General features: G+C 38.7%; 1 protein-coding gene across 4 annotated transcripts in view; it reads left to right on the top strand.

Annotated features, from left to right (window-relative positions):
- Window positions 1–15,927, top strand: part of LOC105454120 (protein-tyrosine sulfotransferase) — a 71,966-nt gene that overhangs the window by 46,019 nt on the left and 10,020 nt on the right. The window contains exons 3-4 of one of the 4 annotated variants that reach the window (XM_011696496.1): window positions 5,038–5,144; window positions 14,509–15,084. The exons of 1 other annotated variant lie outside the window; for it this stretch is intronic. The gene's annotated coding sequence lies outside the window, so the exon portion shown is untranslated. The remainder of the gene's footprint in view (window positions 1–5,037; window positions 5,145–14,508; window positions 15,085–15,927) is intronic. 2 more of the 4 variants (XM_011696498.1, XM_011696495.1) reach the window with 2 other exon arrangements.

The raw sequence follows: 15,927 nt of genomic DNA, 5'->3' as shown, positions 1-15,927 counted from the left end.
TGCGCGAAATCGCCCCCTCGCAGCTCCGCGCGCTCTCCGCGAATTCATCACGCGGATAGACACGACGGCAAACTCGACGCTAATTGAATCGTGAAGCTTTTCCCCTAATAAGAAGCTCAAATACATTAGCATCCAATCCCGGTGGTACGTGGTCGGGGAAATAATTCGTGCGATTCCATTTCTCTCCTGCGACAATCGATCCGTTCATTGCATTCTAAGGGGATGAGGTCGCGACACCGATCCGTGTGCACAACATTGTTTCGGTTATCTTAATTACATTTTCATTCCTGCTTTATTTTGGCATTATTACACGCAGCCTGTAAAGAATTAATCAATTATAATATTGATAATTTTCAATTAATAATCTGGATGATATCGAATTGACTCTGAATTGACTTAGCAAATCGATTTTTCACGATTCGATTTTATTGTTGTTCCGCACAAAGGGATAAACGGGGATTAAATTTTAAAAGGCCGAACGGACTATCGGTGCGGTTTGCGGAGAGCTTCGCAAAGAGAGAGAAAAACTAAATTAATCACCGGAGCCGAAAAAAGGAGAGGGAAAAAAACAACCAAATGCGTTGCTACATCGCGTATCCACATCTGAAGTCTATGAGATTAGCCGTTTTACTGTGCATCGTTGCTATCGCTTTTCGATAACAGCGCGTCGTTGGGTATTACTCAACATCAACAATTCAATCCGTATTTCCCCGGAGGAATGGCTGCCCGCGTTGGTGTATACCGCGTGTCTTTTGGGAAATACGTTGCTGTAATCTAGCGTTACATCCAGCAACCGTCGCGTCGCCGCACGGCAGCAACTATTACGGCTCCAGCTGCGTCGGATAAATCATTTTCATTATCGCCGTTCAGGCGGTACGATGCTCTCGCAAATTATCTTTAACGTGCGCTTGCACGCACTAGACGCGAAGAGGCTCCGCGATAACTATCGAAAGTTCACGATTTTCGGAACGTTGCACAAAAGTTTTCAAAAGCTTCTTAAAGACAAAGTAGGAAACTCGACCTGGGAGGAGCAACGTTACACGCGTGCTCGGATTTATCGCTCTTTTCCTTTATTTTTCGCATCGTCTCTTAAGTACGACGTACACATCGAGTATGTAAATCAATAACTAATAGATACTCTATACATATATAAATTTCTCGAAATAAGTTTCTCCTTTTTGCGCGCTTGCGCGAATAATTCGATATTGAATTAAGCACTTAATTAAACATTTACGATCAATTAGCGTTATCATATTTCCACAGTCCGCCGGATCGATCGAATGTGTCTCGCGCGAGTTTTTTTTTCACTTAAATGAGATAGAGAGGGGCTCCTGTTCCCATGTACCAGGACGGGATACCGAGAACTTTGGTACATCTAACGCGGTAATCGATACGACTTTTACACGGGCGGATAGATTGCCTTTCCGAGTAATAATTAGCGTCTGGCTCGAAGTTTATCGTACCGCCGCGAGTGTAATTTCCCCCGAGGATAACGGAACGGCCGCATTGTAAATTTGTGGATACACGTGGATAGCCTGAACACATGAAATATCTTCAAACTGAAACCAAAATCCGGATTCTCATCATGTTTCCAGATGCTAAGAATAATCTTTATCTTTATTGCCTATAAGTAGATAATGATTGTTTTATCAACGTTAAAGACGATGATCCGTAAGGTTAAGTGCTTCGAAAATTTCTAAAACTTATTTACGTATGTACTGAAAATATATTATTTATGTACCTTTTTACGCCAACTAGCGAAAGCTTTTTTTTATATGGTTTATATTTTATTCTCTTCTTTCTTCTTTCTTCTTGTGAATTATTAAAAAACTTGTGGTAGAAAAGATTTTAAGGTGAAACGTTTGATCGATATTTCGTGAGTAAGCGTGTGTATTATATTACGTTATATTTATTATGAAATAGTACATATTTAAAAATAATTTTATATTTATGTATTTTATTACACAAGTTAGTTAAAAATACAAAGATCATAAAATATTAGTTAAAATTCAACTTTTTGTTGATATTTCCAGTCAAAGAAAAATACTCTGACTTTTTCCGCTTTCCCGAGAAAGAGTTGAACAGCCCAGGAACCGATGAACTGCGAAAACAGTTAATGTTTACCTGTCATGTTTTGTTTTTGTCTTTTAGGTGCTTTCATTAACAATGACATGGACAAGCGCATGTTATTAAAATTCGCAAAAGTTTTCATTATGCATACCCGTGGGATATGTTACGGTGCGAAATAAGAGAAAGAAGATTATTTCTACACATCTATACGTATACATATATTTGCTACTAAATGCTCGGCTACTAAAATTATCCTTACGCGACGCACGCCTAAATAAAGATTAATTAATAGATAAATTAAAAAGGTCAAATGCTGACGTAGCTTAATTCCGTTCGTTAAGATCGCGCATCTCCCTCAATTTTGTACCGTCGCGATGACGGCGGGATATTCTCCGAGGAAAGGATTCTCCGGCGTGGTTATCCGGTTGCTGTTGAAACATTGATTTTTCAAGAAAGTCTACTCCAAATTGTCCAAATACGGTATGGTTAAGGGAATATCTGGTATGTTCTCCGGGACACCCTGTATACATGCCTTTTTACGGCGCACTTTTCAGCTTCATCCGGTTTACATAGATACTTTTAGCCCTTCACGTATATCCAGGGCGTGCAAACAGCTTTTAGGAGGCCACCGTTGCCGCTCTTATCGGTACAGCATGATATTCCTGTGCTCTAGCAAAGCTTTTTTTAAATGGAGTGTAAATCTTGTGCTTCTTATGGCGCATGTAGTGTGCAAAAACGGATGAAACGACAACATACGAGCGGAACGCATTTTCTTTCAATTACGTTTAATGCCTTTGGGAGCAGGGCTTTCTTTGTCGAGCATGTTAAATTCCATTAAGAAACTTGCTAACGAGAAACGTTAACTTTGAACTGATAAACTCTGCCTGAAAAATCTGTCCGAGTACTTTTAAATAAATATTTAAGTGTTTAAAATATTTGCTAAAATATTTATTACATATTTTAGTGTCGAAAAATAATGTTTTTGAAATCTCGTTAGAATATGTACCTTTTATTTTTGTAGTAAGACATAAACTGTTAGAATTATAAATTAATAACCAATCAAATATTTAATATTACTAAATAATTTATTACATTATTAATAACATTTATATAAATAATAGCGTTCAGTCGAATTTAATATCAAGAAGACACTCTTAGCGAAAGATGATAACAGTTAATATGGAACGAGTTGCAATTAATTAAAAAATTCAAATTATTAGATAAAAAAAAATTACAAACTTACGATGAATAATAACCTCTCTCTCGACGTTTCCGCTCCGAGGAAAGATCAACTTCAGATTGGTCAAAGAATTCGGAGATGAAAAGTGGCTTCACTAAGATCTAGGACACCGTGTATAAGAGAGAGTTATTAACTCGAGCCTGGGGAGAGTAGCCGTATTCGCTTTGCTGTATGTATTTCACTAGAGAATTTAATAAGCCGTCTGCCTTTCCCGCATCTTCCTCCTCCCCTCTTCCACTTCTTCTTCATCCCTTGCATCCATCGTAGTGGAATGCATTCGATCCTCGAAACAGCACTTTCCGCTAACTTATAACCCATAGCGTATAAACGATCTACTGCAATGTTACTCGGTTAAAAAAAGAGCTATTATAAAAGAGATATGAAGCGACGTCTGGTATCTTACGAGCGCATAACAAATTTTGAAAAGTATTTAAAAAACTGAAATCTTTTTAGATAATAAATACGAAACATTTATCATCTGTTATATTATATATGTATAAGTATGCTTATTTAATAATAGCCATCAAAGGATTTAACTTTTGCATGTGCATATCACGTAAAACAAATTGTTAGAAAATGACAATACTTATGCATACATGCAAAAATCAATTCTCTGACGACACTATTATTAAGAGCACATACATACTTTTTCATTCTAGATCATATATATACCCTAGTTATTTTACGCGCTCTTTCATACAGCTTCCATAAAATTTATGTTTGCGTTTGTATTCATTAAGCCATAATGGTCTCATTTAAAAGGATTGAAAGGGTCTCGTTTTCTAACGAACGCGTTTGTCCTGTGACACAACGCTACCCGTATATTAATTACCTGCTGAAAAGCTATTGTGCAAGAGAAATGTCCTTTCAATGCGTATCTCTGGCTGTGTCACTACCAAAGTTAGTAAATAAATATAAAGCGCAAGATGGTCTGTACGCAAAAATTACAGAAACAATATGAGTACGTGCATTATGAAAAAAAAAAAGAAACTATCGCTCTATTTCCCGTAATATAAATATGTGTCAGCGTTTAGATATATGTAATCGCTGACTATATAGATATGGACAAAGAGATTTAATTCATCTTGTTTCTAATATATACATTTGTTCTCCGCGACACGGCGCGTTCGCTATACTAATTATTTCGACATTGTTCACAATCCGAGAATACCACGTTGTGCGCGCAACGTTTGTTAATTGGTCACAGCAGCATTTGATCGGGTTCGACCAAACAGACTGGTTTGTTTGTACCGAAACGCAATAACGCACTCAACGCGGTCGTGTTTCAAAACTGTATCTCTCTCTCTTTCGGTAAGATCCAATATCCGTTTACGATCGTTGCGAGAAAATTATATTTCGCATCGGAATAGCACGATTTCTCGATATCGTGCGGGACGTTTTAAAGCTTTGCTAAAAATTTAAGGTGGAAAATTTCCACATCAGTTAAAATCATATCATTTATTCATCCAAGATGAAAATTTGCGAGATTAACGTTAACGTTCTTTTTGTATTCATATTCTGCGTCGTCTTATGGCTTATCGATTTATCAGCAACTATTATCCCGCGCGTCCTTTCGTCTTTCGATATATATATATATATATATATATATCGGTTATTACCACGGCTACGGGTAATTAGTGTTAATTGAACGAAGAGTGAGAGCCGTCCTGGTCTGCTCGTGGGCTCGAGCGAACGATCGTTTAACGGCCAATTAAATCTCTCGGCAGGTTGCGCCGCTTCTCGACGACGGGATTGCCGTTGTTTGCCGTTGTCTTGCGATTACCAACTATTCCAGGACCAATCCAAGACCAGCGGTCAAATTGGGCGAGATGGGGTGAGTGTGACCAAAAAGTTACCCGGTTAAGCGAACTAGTTTTGGATTAACTCCCAAGACATAATATCGATTTGCGGAATTGCTATCCGAAAATACATTGATACATTCTCTCTTTACTTTAATGAAGAATATGTCTCTTTTTTTTTTAATTCGTTTTCATTGCGTTTTTATTTAATTTGGATATTTTTATTTTTATAACATTTTTCTAGAGGATTTAGGATTAAGATCGATAAGCAGCGTGTGATCAAAATGGTTGATGTGGCGACCAATCAGATTAATTATTATAACGCTGAAAAAATCATATTACGTCCTGAAAGAGTTTAACATTCATATCTCCTCTCAAAGAAAACGAAAGGTATAAATTTTAAATAAAATTCTTCATCTATGGAATAAAGATTCCTATTTTGTACTAAAGGCATCTATTTTCGAAATTAAACATTTGTGACACATGTATTTCCTTATTGTTAAGCGTCGCTGCAATTCTACTCGCGTTAATCGCGGTACGAAGAGAGAATGAGAACTTGTGAAATCGTCAAGGCAATAACTTGAAGAAGAAGGATCTCCCATCTTCTTATGTCAAACGTATTTTCGTCGAGACGCTCGTTTCCAATGAGATTCTCTTTCGCTCAAAGAGCACAAAAGCACATCTTCTTCCCTTGTCTTCTCACTTCCACGATTCTCATTTCCTCTGGAAAGGGATTGGAAGATTCCTCCGTTTTGGTCTCGCCCGTGCTAGTTTCGCGCTTAATCCACCAAGTCCACCTTCCGGTCTTCCTCATTTCTCTTTCGCTTCCTTCATTCGCGATACAAAGCGATTTGAACTCACGACCGGAAGGATAGGAAGACACGCGATAATCCGATTAAAAATGGATTTCATCGATAGGAGCGAACGCGCGCGCTGTTGTCAAGCAACCGCGAAGTTAAAAGGCTTCAATCTCCGGTCGATGTTCATTCTCCACGCACCTGTTGAGCTCATTAACCAAGTGAATTTACATTTATTCGCTAACCCTGTTTCTTCACGGTAAATTTCCCCCTAAATAAATTATCAATTACGGAATATTGCGCGAAACTAGAAATAGAATCGTTAAAAAAACTGGAGTGTTGCGACATTAAAACATCGGAACGGCTTCTTCAGCTCTCGATTTATATTTGTCGGCGTATTTGCGGAAATAAATGGAGGGCGATAAATAATTCGGCGGAAGGGAGGCGCGAATACCTCGAGGGCGCAAAAATCCACGTCACACAGAGCCGGGCGGCGCGACGCCCGGCTCTTCAGGATCTAATTAACTCACGATGCGTTAAAACTCCATAAGAGCGCTCGTATCGCGCGCATGAAATATCGCGTCATATCGCGAGCGCATGAATATCCGCGTCGAAATATACGCAGCGCGCATTGACACGCGAGATGAGTACACTTGTGGGATTCGCGCGTTTTGATCAAACGGAAATTAGAATTCTAATTTCCGGTATGCTTATCGTGTCGCCGAAGCCGTACATATCGGGTATCCCAAGTTAATAACGTGCTTCTCTGCAACTGCAGCATTCTCCAAGAAAAAAACTGTAGAGATCAAGAGAGAGAGAGACAGAAAGAAAAAGAAGGAAAATTAAATTGATTGCTAGATATTTACAATTTAAATATTTTTCTTTCAAACGTTATATATAGCATTTCGTATTATTTTTCAACGTTATAATAAAATCGTTGGGCCAGTGATATCGACGAGGAAACTGCCAAGGAAAAATCGATTCCAATTTGTCGCCGGCGCCTGCAGTTAAAACGTCGCCTGGCAACTTTAGGCGACAGGCACACCCTGTGTCATTTATTCATCGCGAACGAATTATGAGCGCGGCGAGTGGAAGCTCATTTTAAGCGCGCCGATCGACGCCACCGGGGAGCGACGGAACCGATGTCGAAATCGAATCCGACATTTCCACTGAGTCGTGCAAATCAACGGATGAATTATTCATCGACGAACGGTGCCGTTGCCCTCCTTAAAACGTCATTCGTGCCCTTGTTTCGTCCTTCGTTTGATCGCATTCGGATCGATAAGTTGATAAAACGCGTGACTACTGATCGGAATATGACATACACGATGTGATATTGTAGAAAATGTTCCGTCGTTCTGACTATCGTTTCGCTTAACATATTCATTGTGCACAGAAGGAAAATTTTATGACTCACGTGGAACAGTGAATATGTTGATTTTTGTATAACAATTCAGTACGATGCGTAATCTTATCTCGATCTCCATTCTTTAAAAGTTTTTTTAGACAGTATTATTAAATAATATTATTTCAAGTAACAATGTAATATTCTCAATAATATTGTATTTTTATATGAAAATTATATGTATTATTATTAATTGTTATTTTTATATTCATATTTACGAACTTTTACAGCATTAATTGCTTCGAGAACTATCATATTTACTTATTGTTAGTAATAAAATGTACATTACTGTTAAATATGAAGTTTTAATATAACTATCATTTTTACGCTAATTTTTATTAACTGGGGCACACAAAGGTCTCACTTGAGCTTTTCTTAGCAACATTTTGATCTTATATCGAAAATACACCGTAAATAAGATACGAACGACAATTTCTGTGTCGAGTGCTGCTAAATTATTAGGTGACCAATCTATTATTTCGTAAGACAGAACCGATAAACAATTCGGCACATTACTCACGAGAGAAATCACGATAGAAGCAACAAAAGGATAACTTTACCTTCCGGCGAGAGACCGATCCAACGACGGAAATCCCTATTTATGGCGACTATTCCCGACACACGTGCGCCGGATATCCCCCGCGAGAATCCTGCGACGTGCCATAAAGCACGCGGTTGATCTCTGGATAGATCCAAAATCGATGACTGTCTATCGTATTGCATCGCATGGCAAGACGAATAGGCGCCTCTTCCCAATGGGAAACGACGACGGGAGGAAGAGGGAGGGAGGATCGTATTAGCTTGTGATTGTATCAGCTGTTCTCGCATCTTGTACCAGATGAAGCAGATATAAAGCAGTTTTGTAATTGTAAAAATTGTTATAAGGAAAATCTTAAATTATATTTAATAAATTAAGTTATTGTTCTGTGTATGTGTCGTACTTCCAAATATTTCCATTTGTTAAGACTTTCGGGCTCTTTTATGAAATAAAAATAACGAATAACAGGATGCGTTTGATAGCTCGACACAATTAAAAAAGTGCTGCGAGCACTTAAGCCGATTCTCGTTTGCTATCGCTTTGATATCGCCTCTCGTTCCGCGCGTTTCTCTCTTCCTCTCTTGTTACAATTGAAAACGTGATCGACTAAGCCACTGTGCGCCGAAAATACTTCTCGTTAAAAACGAGCGAACGTAGCGCGCGCGAGGACCAAACTATTCTTCGCGTTTAATTCACGCTCGATTACGCGCAGATGCGCGTGGAAGAAAAAGGCGATTAAGGGATTTTGCGTCGCGACGCATTTCCGTATCTTCTCAATCCCTGAATCTCTCTCTCCAGGTGTTAAACGAGAAACGACGACCGCGGCATTATCGGCACTTCTGGGATATCGTCGCCGCACCAACGCACGTTTTAATGGTCGCAGATTTTTTGCTCTCCTCCCGATACACATTCGGAGGCGATTTTTTCCTCGGCAAAAATCCAACTGATTGCCACAGTGGTATCGCGGATTTTATTAACACGATTTTATTAACTTCGAGCAGAAAACCACAGCGCGCGAGTTATCCTCAAATCATTGAATGTCCCTTCAAACTACGGATTCTTTGGAGTAAGCCTTAGCGAAAAAGTCGTGGAAGATAATGCTATCTCCCGCATGAGATCCCCGGATGTCCCATAAATTGGGATCCCAGAGATTCAGTCGAATATCGTGTACTATGTGGGGATTGTAACTCGCGCGAACATCGAAGTGTAACCGATCCGTAAACCGTAACGTTAGTCTCCAAGACTTAGCTGCAAATACGTAGAAGCCTATGTGGATTACGCAGGATGATTGTAATGTCTCTGTTCGCAGATTGTTAATTAATGAACTCGCTTTTGCTGCAGTGAATAACAGAAACGCAGCTGAAAGTCTAAAATGTTACATAATTAAATTCCAATTAACACTTCCTCTATTATCATTTTTTTTTGCAAGAAGTTATTTGAAAAGCTAAAAGTTAAAAGGAAAGGATTTCTTTCATTTTCACAGAACGATATATACGTTTCTACTGTGGAGTCGACAAGAAGAAACGACGTAAGTATCTGAATATTATCAGCTGCGTGCAGCCGATCTTCCTTTTCTCGCTTTCCCGTTCACAAACGGCGAGAGGTTCCTGGCTGTTTCGCGATAGTATCGATTTTCCATTTCTTTCACTATAAACTCGCAAGAGGAATCGCGTCGTTATTATATAATCGTTATAATGTCGTTAGCATTAAATACAACCGGGATCAGTATTATAATGCATATACCAGCGATTTCTAATCCCTTGTATTCACTTTTGTTTACACAGATTTAATTAAAAACTGCGATCTTTTCCCTGGCGGAAAGATCAATCAAGCCTTTCTGAAATATCTTAATATGCGACGAAATTTTATATAAATTAACCGAATTCACAGTTAATTAATAATATACGACTCCTACAGTCGGATTAAATTTATGTTAAACTGAAGAGTAATTGACGAAATATTCCATTATCGCGATATTTATCATTGGTTTCGTCATTTTTGTCGCGAGGGAGCGGATATGGAAAGCGGATTGGAAAAGTAAAGCGTAAAGCACATTACGTGCATATTTTTCATTTCTGTCAGCTTTACGCTTTTCTTCTTACTTTTAAAGCCGATTTTACAAAAGCGCTCCCGTTTCGAACGCAGTTGTAGCTTCGGATGCGAATGGTTCTCTAATTACTTTGCCCTCTTTTCGATGATATTCTGTTTATTCGCCAATAGAGGGACTGTCTCGCGTATAAAAACGTTCGCAAACGACAACAAAAAGGGAGCGAATTCAAATACAAATACGAATGGGAGGAGCGCATATTTCTCGCTGGCGGTATTGAAAAATTGAGTGCTCCGGCAAAGCTTGGAATCGCGGCTTCCCAACTCGTGCCCATTCTTTTGCTTCCCATTCTCCGGTGAGGATTTGGGGTCGTTTCTATATATTTTTGACTGTTTTCCGGGCCGAAAGGTCGCGTGGAAAATATCGACCTATCCTCTTGTGGATATATGATCCCGCATGGATATATACGACAGTACGTCGATAGTAACCGATGCATAAGTCCTCCGTCGTTTTTCATTCGAATTTCAGATACAAAAAAATTCATCGTTCTGCTTACAGAATTAAAATCCATTTATTAGACAAAATTTTTTGAAAAAGTCACGCAATTGCACATTTTTTAGAACGTAGTTTTGGTGAGTTATTTAAAGAAAAAAAAAGAACAGAACCGTACGAAATGGGAAATCCTAATGATTTGCCCGCTATTTGCACTTCGAGACTACATCGTCCCACTTTCTCGACGGCGCATATAAATTGAATTCAATTTCCGTGTTTCAATTGTAATAAAAACTAGTAAAAGTGGGAACTGTTACGACAGGCATTCGTCTGTTTAAAGGATCGCGCCAGAATATATTAAATGCGGTGAAAACTTATCGGACATATTGGAGACCCCGCGTGTGCAGCCTCCATCCTCGTTTCTCTTGCGCGTCTCTCTCGCCTCTCTCGATATGTTATGGAGATGCAATACGCACTACGTATTTTATCGCTCGCTTCTCGCTGTATGTAGGTTACATCTCGCGCGCGCGCGCGATACACCGACAAAAGCAAAAGCAAAAAGACGTAGTAAAAGACCAGCGAAAGAAAGAATAGCGCGTGCACTCTCTGGTCGATGCGCCGGTAAAAGAAATTTACGGTCGTGAAATGCGAAATCATCGTTTCCCACGGGCACTCTGGACGAAATACAAATCAACTTGTCGACAACAAGTATATTTTCGCGAAGTTACTTCTATATATTGCATCCCCATAAGAAATCCGCCACGAACCGAAGAGATTGAATTTTCGCAAAAGGAAGATTTTGAAGATTAGTAGACGAAAGGCAGAAGCTATCATTTTTGAAGAATTTGATTTAGCAATAAGATATTATTTGACTTCACTTTCTATCTTCTTTTGTCATTTACTATTATCTCTATTATTTGCGATCGTTAACACAAGTAATCAAGCAAGGACAATTACTGGTTTAAGCACGTCGATATAAGTACATGATGTTCTGTAAATATTTATTCGACCAAATGTTTCCCAAGCTCTTCCAAGCTCGGGAAGTTGCCGTTTCAAACGGAGTCTGCGAAAGCCTGCAGCTATATAGATGCAAGGGGATTAAATCTGTTTCCCCTCCTTCTCTCTCGGCTGCTTCTCGGTTTCGGAGCATTCTTGATCCAAGTATCGAGAGCCCGCTGGCCATTTCCGGCTCTCGTCGCAATCCACGCACGTTTCTAATATCCTGAAGCGCCGAAAAGCGCGATACGAGAGATATTTCTCGATAGATATTTCTGAGGGTTATCGATTTTCTTTAACCGCGCGAACGCTACTTTCAGCAGGAAATTGCATTAGGTGCTTCCTGTTTTCCTTATCGCGCGGAACTTTAAGACTTGAGATACGGAGTCCGGTAATCGGCTCAAAATTGGAAAGAGTTCCCCGTACATCTTTCACCTCCCGTTATTTAACGCTTGTCTTAATCCGTTGCAGCGAGGATTTTTAAATGCAAATAGGTACAGGGTGTCCTAGAATCGCTGGAGAGTGATTAGAGAGATAGATAGCGTTATCTCTTGCGGTTTTTATTGGCGAAAAACGGTCGAGAAACTGATAGTTTCCGAGTTGTAAGCCATTGAAGATATGAAAGTAAGCGATTTCCGAGGATTAAACTTTGAAGCCGCAAATAATTAGTGAAACGTCATCTGCTTTTCAATTTGCAGGACTTTAACAAAATATTAATCTGGAACTAATCAATTTAATCTTTACATGGATAACTAAAATAATTTAATATATAATATGATTTAGCACACACACGTATATATGTCTATATTAAACTAACAGAATGAAATTACGAATCGAAATAAACGATATAATAGATATATATATATATATATATATATATATATATATGTGTGATGGAAATATGTATCGCAACTGTATCTAGTTATCGATATCGCTCCAAGAATACAACTACCGTGACGCTTTGACATCTGCTGATAAATTATGTTCTCAGTCGGAGTAATGGGGCGAAACATGGTGAAATGCAATATACGTAGGTTATTTAAAAAGCCGTTTAAAAATTCGTTACGAACCATTGCCCGCGGGCATTCGATATAAATTGAGAACGATCGCGATGCAAACGACGGGTTCGTTATAAAAAATCTATTTTTAGTACGTGACCGACAAACTGAATTGGATAGCTTTTATATAAAATTGACGATTTGACCGTCTCCACAGCGGTTTGCGAACTTGTAGAAATTAAAAAGGATCTTTACGTAAGAGCTGCTTTGTGCTACAACTGTATATTGGTGTCTCAGATCTCTCTATTGAAACTTTCCATTATTTTTCAATATTAAAAGTTAAAACTTTAAGACTACAATACACATTAGTTTTATTTATTATTATTGGGAGAGACTGTAAAATTCCTTAATTATTAAACTGCTACAAAGGACATTGAACTATCACGAAAGTAGAATTTTTCAGGATAAATAAGTTGGTTAAACTCCCAGAATTTTTAAAATTCCATCCAGTATTCTTTTACACACTACATCGCAAATATAATAATGTGTGAAAAATTATCATTATTATTATCCACCGTAAATTCGGATTGTACGCTTTTGGTTCTGGAATACATCTTGTACGTAGAGTTCCATTACGAATTCTGTCGGGAATAATGGATCGTCTAAAATGGTTCTCTGGACTCAGACGAGGATGAAACTACGAGACTTGATCTTCTGTTTCGCCGCGAAGAAAATCGATCGGTTACGTTTGCGGCGAGATCGCGTGGCTTAACTTCATTTGGGCGCCGTTTCAGGATACGGGATATCCCAACGGATAATAATTCTCCAATACGTAGGGTAGTCGTCTTGAATTATGATACATTGCAGACGAGAAAAATTGCTCGTTGGTTACGCACGCGAACTGGCAATACGTAATTTGCCCTATTTAATATTGGATTAACGATTATCAAATCACGATTAATCACGAGCAATAGAATTAACATAATTTATTAATTATGATAATTTAACGAATTAGCATACATTATCGAGCATGTACTCTATCGCATTACTTTATTATAGCGGCACCGATAACTCGCACGAGAAGTTGCCATCGAAATTGCTGTCTTTAAAATTGTTTTAAAAAATTTAACGTTCTTATTTTTTTTGCTTTTTAAAAATTAGTGCACCAATTTTAAATCATCTGTGACTTGCGACAGAATTTTATTCATTTACAATTTTATGCGCGCCGCATGAAGCAGAACACATTCGCAGAATCGAAATGCAAGCGTAGAACGCATATATCAGAGTGTATACACGCGCAAATCATAATGCATGGCACATAAAATCATAAATGAAATCCCGTTCTGAATTCTGTCGCGAATTATATATAGATCGTCTAAAATGGACTTTACCGTAATCAATAATTGCTTTAATCCGATTACCTGCGACACATTACGATATTGTTTATCGATAAAGTTGAAGGAAGCATTTTTTTTCATGCCGCAGTTAAAAGGCTAAAGGTTAATGGCAATATTTCACGCGCAATTAAGTGGGCAGTGGTCGTTAAAGTGGACGATATCCACATTTGACCCACTTGCATCCCGTTTTCATCCCCCATGACGATATTGGAACACCGAACGGCGAACGGGCAAGTCTCGCGGCGGCGAAACAGTTAACTTTCGCGAAAATTTGTACCGTCAATAATAAACCGGCCGCCCGATGAGATCGGTGCAATCAAATGACATGAGGCAATAAAAGCGAACCGGAATTTCATTTTCGCGATATATTCGTCGGCGTTGGATTCGCACGGTCGATGCCGGCGGACGACCACTCCCTCCCCGGGGTAGTCCGACAAATCCGAATTATTTCTCGCTGCGAGACGATAAATCGAACGATTAAATCTCGCTCGAGGGCTGACCCATCCCGACCAAAATGTAGCGCGCCGAAGCGGAATTAAAAGGGTTACAAAACGCGTTACGCGAACGCGAGTCCGGGGTTGAAATTTCGCGAATACCTACGCGTAGACGGCGTAATTAAAATTTATTCGCCGGCGTATTTCGCGAGTATTATTCTCGTGGAAAATCGATAATATGGAGATAATAAAAAATCATATAGTACTACATAAACTGTTTTTTTTTTTTTTTCAGTTTGTATATCCTACGAAGAGAGATATTGCGTAATGGGAAGATTTTTATTCAATATATATCTAATATTATTGTTATGGGATGCCTGTGGAATCTTTTTCCGCGATATTCTTCGGTTGCAGTATTCTGTCGTCGTTGTCAGCCAAAATAACATCCTCTTGAGCGTTCGTGAAAATTGTTGATCCTCTGCAAAGGAATTGGATTGAAAAGAACACGTCGGTATCACACTGACGGTTTTGCATCGGGACAATGCATCTTGCGCGAGAGTTTTCGACCACACCAAAAACACTTCAGTGCTCCCACACTGTACTCTTCTTCGTCGCCTTCGTCGCCAAACGGTAACTTCTTTCCTCCTCGGTAGACCGAGGAATCACCCGAAAGGACATTATTTTGAGACGATCGATAACATCCAGAGCGTCGTAACCGAATCCTTCGAAGAAGAAAACTCGCGATGGTACTCCAAGAGTGGGAGGACTTCGCGGGGAATTTATTTTCGAGGAGACAATTGGAATTGCTGCGAAGTTCAGAAATTCACATACACCAGAAACTGTCAAAGAAGATACGAGAAGGATTAAAGAAGTAATTATATATATTTTATTCATTTTTTTTTCTTTTTACTTCTTCCTTTTATTATTTTAGACGAAAGGTTTCGTAAGCGCTAAGAGATATTTAAAATTACAAATAATTTTTTTTGCTTTTTTTTTTTAAAAACAAGATATAAAAATTGGAATTTTTTTAGCGAAGTTTCGATGGTTGTTATTGTTATCTTCGTGAACGAAATTCGAAAGCTCATAGGAAGCACGTCTATCTTCCGTCAATTTTCCGACATCCTGTGTACAACAGCTTTGATGCATGGTCAAATTAAATTCGACATTTGTTTAACTTTTAACTCGATGCGGTTTAGGTCGCGCGCGAGCGCGAGTACGAACGTGGGCTTTCAATTAGCGTGCAAGCTCACGCGCGAACCGATGTTGCATTTGCGCTTCCGGATTCACGGTTTCCGGTGCTCGGTTTCCGACCGCTGATCCCGGCAGTTTCCCCGTTAAAAATCGGCGAATCAGAGAGTACGTTTCACTATGTAAACTGGGCGATTTATATTGTCGTTCGGTGAGTTTCTAACAATAAGCCGCAGATTTCGTCTTCGTTAAAAGGTGTAATAAAAGGTTTTTCTCAAAATTATATAACGGATAATAAATGGATATTACGATTTACATAAAAATATATAAATTATAGTTACGTTTTTCTCTGATTATTAATATATTTCAATATTTTAGAGAGTGAATCTTTTTTGTGCAGCGGGCACTTCAGCACGTTTCGCATACTGTAAAATATTAAAGATTCATACTGAAAATACTCTGTGGAGAATAAAAATAATCCATCAAACTTCTGATAAGCAAAAATTGATTCCAAATTCATCAAAGA

The sequence above is a fragment of the Wasmannia auropunctata genome, unplaced genomic scaffold (genome assembly GCF_000956235.1).
Source record: "Wasmannia auropunctata unplaced genomic scaffold, wasmannia.A_1.0 LD335988.1, whole genome shotgun sequence".
Taxonomy (NCBI): domain Eukaryota; kingdom Metazoa; phylum Arthropoda; class Insecta; order Hymenoptera; family Formicidae; genus Wasmannia; species Wasmannia auropunctata.
This window is presented reverse-complemented; position numbering and strand designations above follow the sequence as displayed.